Consider the following 4,843-nt stretch of genomic DNA (forward strand, 5'->3'; position numbering starts at 1 on the left):
ATAGTTTCTTTCACTATTATCTAGTGCCCGTGATCCTTTTCCGTTTAAGTTTATCTTTGCAGTGATCTTCATGGAGTGTTACTATGAGCCCAAATTTTGCCCGATATATGATAAGATGGGGAATGTTGTTGGTTGTAAAGACTCATCTGGCACAATGATGGATTACATACCACATCCAGAAGAGATATTAATGGAGTTCTTACGGGTCAACCATAGCATTAACACAAGTACACCGCTTGGAATATTACGGATGAGTTTCAATCAGGCTTAAAAAGTCGAATACAATTTATTGAGTCGGTGATCGACTTTGAGGATGTTGGTTTGCAGAATCAGATAGAGGAGTGTATTCCCTCTTGGGAGGACGAGTTTCGAGATGAATTTGGTGAAGAGTTAGGGGGTTTTACCGGTATGGATGAGAGAGATTTTAACCCCGAAAGAGATCTTGAGGAGCTTGAAGTATTGTTATTTGAGGAGCCGGTTAAGAAATTAAACGTTAAAGAGGAATCACAAGAGATAACCGAAGGGTTGAAGAATCCAAAACTGCATCTCATTGTGAAACATCATCATATGCGTGGTAAAGCTGGCAGGTTTTTAGAAATACTTGTTCGTGGATCGCCAAGTAAATCAAGAGCCCCAAGAAGGAGGATATCTAGAGTTAGGATTGTTTGGTGAATTTTATTGTTTCACAGTTTCCTTGGTGATTGTTTCATATGATAGGATTCTGTTAGGTCATCTACTATATGTTTTTGACTAGTTTATGCTTGACTTGCAATAAAACCATATGAACAATAATAATTAATCAAGTAGACCTAAGTGTGCTGCTAACCTAAAAAGCTATAAGGTGATAAGTTATTTGATAGGTCTTGGTTGATTAAGATTGCTAGATTTAGTTCTTCGTAAGGAGTCTGTCTACGTTTGAATTTTCAACTTTGTCTATTAATGTCGAATGAATTTATTAGACTGCCTTTGATTTCCGCGCTGTAAGGTAGGATTTCTTATATAGGTACTTATCATAAAATATTTAGCGACCGTAAGCGAGTCTAATTAAGCTGGTGTTTTTAATAACTTAATAGAAATCCATATGTGTCTTCTTGAGAAGGGTCCTAGGTCCTGTTTGGGTTTTCTTTTAAGCGTTTATTATACGATCCTAGTTCCATAACATGCATTTTCCAACTAATTGATAATTGATACATTAGAAATTCTAGCCTAGGTGGTTGCTTGCCATCATTTGAATTAAGCTAGGTTTAAGTAATCTTTAAGTCTTAGTTTTAATATTAGTTTTTAGTAACACCCCCCCCCCCCCCCAATAATAATAAATAAATAGTCTTGTATGTAGTTGAGTCTAATTTAGCTAGTTTACGTAATTAAAAGAGTCTCGTGGGTTTGATATCCGGAATTACTTAGCTGTACTAAAGTCGACAGGTTCACTTGCCGGTTAGTAATTTTAGTTAAGTTAAGAGTCTAGAATTAGTACTTAGTGTCTAGATTAGTGTTTATTTAGCTACTAAATTAATAACTACTTTTAGCACATCAGTTGGCCTTAATCACTGTCAAACTATGCCGATGTGAATTGACACACTTTTTACACGGGCAACAAGTTTTGTCTTCACTGTCAAGATGGTTCTTGGCAGTCTCTATAAAGTTTTCATGACCATTTAGGAAAACTGGATCGTTTCGATTTCGTACTCTAATCCAACTCTTATCAGTTGTCATTACTGTTTGTGTAAATTAGAAACATTAATATATATATATATATATATACACATATATATATACACACACACACACACACACACACACACATATATATATATATATATATATATATATATATATATATATATATAAATAAACCAAACCCCTAAAATCGTGTCGCGATATGGTCGCTCCCCTCGTTTTTGGAAGCCACCAGATTGCTTGATTTTTAAATAGAGACCTCTCATTGATTTAACCCAAATTCATGGGTATGGGTCTTACCAAAACCAGATACCTCTTAAACGGGTTATAACATCTCAATAAATTAAAAATTAATCTTTCCAACTATTTGATATGAAAATCCTACAAAGTAGGGATATACTAAAATTCAATATCCAATTTAAAAAGAAAAAAATATTATTTAAAATTAATAAACAATTTTATAGTAAAAAAAATAAACGGGTCATGGGTCACCAAATCCAGATAGCTTTTTAACGGGTTACAACATATCATTTATTTATGAAACCCTTTCATCACCAAACCCTAAGTATATTAATAACTTTCTTACAATAAAGAAAATTAAAATCTAAAAAATAAATATTAAAAAACAAAAATGTAAAACAATCATTCTGTCAAGTCATCAGATTGCTTTATTTGTAAATGATGGCTTCTCATGCATTTGACCCGAATTCACAGGTATAGGTCTCCCCAAACCCAGATAGCTCTTAAACGGATTATAACATCCCATTATATTAAAAATTAATCTTATAAAACATTTGATATGAAAATCTTATAAAATAGGGATATACAACAAATTAATATCCTATTTTATTTAAAAAAAGATATAATTTATAATTAAGAAACAATTTTATAATAAAGAAAAAATAAATGGCTAATGGATATCACCAAATCCAGATAACTTTCAAACCAGATTATAACAACTCATTTATGTGTGAAACTCTTTCATCATCAAACCTTAAGTATATTAATTATTAACTGTCTTACAATAAATAAAATTAAAATCCAAATATATATAAATATTAAAACGAATAATGTAAAACGACCGCCGTAGTACGGGGGATAAAATCTAGTGTGTGTGTGTATATATATATATATATATATATATATATATATATATATATAGCACAAATTTAAAATAAGCAAGTCAAACAAATTCTCCTTAAATACACACAAACATAAAACTACATACAGAGTATAATTAAATTAAAATAATATACCTTAAAAAATCGACTATGGAGATCACAGGTCTTCTGGACAAATTAGTATTCTTCAACTTTCTTATGAATCACCTAAAAAAAAGCATACAGACCATAATTAAATTTAATAAAATAAACCCAATTTCAGCCAAAAGTGTTTAACTGGGAAAATGGTTCAACCAAACAAGAAGGTTGAAGACTTGAAGGTACGTACCCTGGCAGAATTAGGCTGTGACAGAAGAAGGCAGATGGTGGCGGCTCATTGTAGTAGAAAATGGTGGCATTTGACTTCAAAAAGAACGGCACTGGCGGGTAATTTGTAGTGGAAATCGGGGGTAAAGGGGGTGGCAGAAGGCGTTGGAGGCAGGCGGTAGTGGCAGAGGCGGTGGAGGCAGGCAGTGGTGGCAGAGGGAGGTAGAGGCAGGCGGTGGTGGCAGAGGGCGGTGTTAGTTTCGTGAGGGAGGAGCTGCAAAGTTGAAGAATAGGGCTTGTATACCCTTTTCCAATTTAGTTTTAAACTAAATAAAAATAAAACATATTGATTCGATTTATCGTGGTAATAGGCTGGCAAGTTTTTAGGATAAGAATTCTTAAATAAAAGAAAAATTAAAATTAAAAAAGAAAATACCTATAACAACAATAAATCATCACCATAGGTTTTTTTTTTGGCGGTATCTTTTTCCTTTTCCCGCTCAACACTATAGCTACTAAAGATCGTCGCTACGGGTAACCCCCAAAACAATTTTGTTACATCCTACTGTGACGACAAATCGTTGCTATAGGTTTCATCATATCAGATGAAATTTGTTGTGGTGGATAAAAGGGTAATCGGAAATAGTAGCCATTTTGATGAACTAGTTGTCCTTGTTAAGAAAAAGGATGGCATGCACTTGGAGTTTGTGCATTGATTATTCATAATTTTTATTAAGCATGCAAAATAAAACACAAGAATTTTTCTTTTTAGCTTAATTTAATTTTCATTCATTGATAAAAACAAGGGAGTTCTTTTATTGGTGGTAATTCACAAGCATAAAATCATTTACACCGTAACAAAGGTCTTTCACAACCTTGCATCTTAATTATATATATATTTTATGGATGAAATATGGTGGCATGCCATTCAAGAATTGCATCACCAGCTGTAGTATTTAAGTAAATGACATTAATCAAGGCAAACCCCTTTGCCATCTTCAACTTGCCTCTGCCGCCAACGACCGCCACCTCCTTCACTAACACCAACGGATCCCGGGAAGCCACACTGATGGAACTCCCATTGAACTCACCACTGGTAAACTCGAAATCACCGTTGAACAATAGAGTCAAGTCTGACCCAAGGCTGATGGACGCATACAATCCACGTCCATTGCCAATAACCTTTGATTTCGGGTCGGGTCCCTCTGTGAGAGGGTCGTCAAACACAAAAACTGACCCAAACGGGACAATGTTATTGTTTTCTTTGATGCGCGTGTCGTTCGCTTTTGCTACAAGGACGGCGGTAGGGTTGTCACCAGAAATAACATCCTGCATGAAGAAGTGGAGATGCGTTTCCTTTATGGTTTTCGGAACATCAACTACATGGCTGCCTAAAGTGATATTTGCCTTGCACCATAGGCGAGGTGGCTGCTAAGATCACGAGCAACCACGCAAGGATGATTGTTTCCATTATTGTTTTGACACTTATGAGTAGTTTGTGTCGCATATATATATAGATTATATGGTGAATGACACCTCACCTTCAATAATGTTGTAAAGTGGAGATTTTTACGTATTTCCCCTTACTAAACAATATTTATTACATATTTCTCTAGTCATCAAAATTAATTGCATATTTCCCCTTTTTAAGTCAAATTATCTATTTACCCATTGTTTAAAACATCCTAACAAATAAATGAAATCAATAAACATAAAAAAACAAAGTTATGTTTTAATAG

The 4,843-nt window shown here is 34.0% G+C and overlaps 1 pseudogene; it reads right to left on the reverse strand.

The window, feature by feature from the left end:
* Nucleotides 1–4,004: 4,004 nt before the first annotated feature.
* On the reverse strand, nt 4,005–4,575 carry LOC143533727 (dirigent protein 4 pseudogene; annotated as a pseudogene).
* Nucleotides 4,576–4,843: the final 268 nt, after the last annotated feature.

The sequence above is a fragment of the Bidens hawaiensis genome, unplaced genomic scaffold (assembly GCF_021521415.1).
Source record: "Bidens hawaiensis isolate Kalapana, Puna unplaced genomic scaffold, B.hawaiensis_p1.1 tig00009843_1, whole genome shotgun sequence".
Taxonomy (NCBI): domain Eukaryota; kingdom Viridiplantae; phylum Streptophyta; class Magnoliopsida; order Asterales; family Asteraceae; genus Bidens; species Bidens hawaiensis.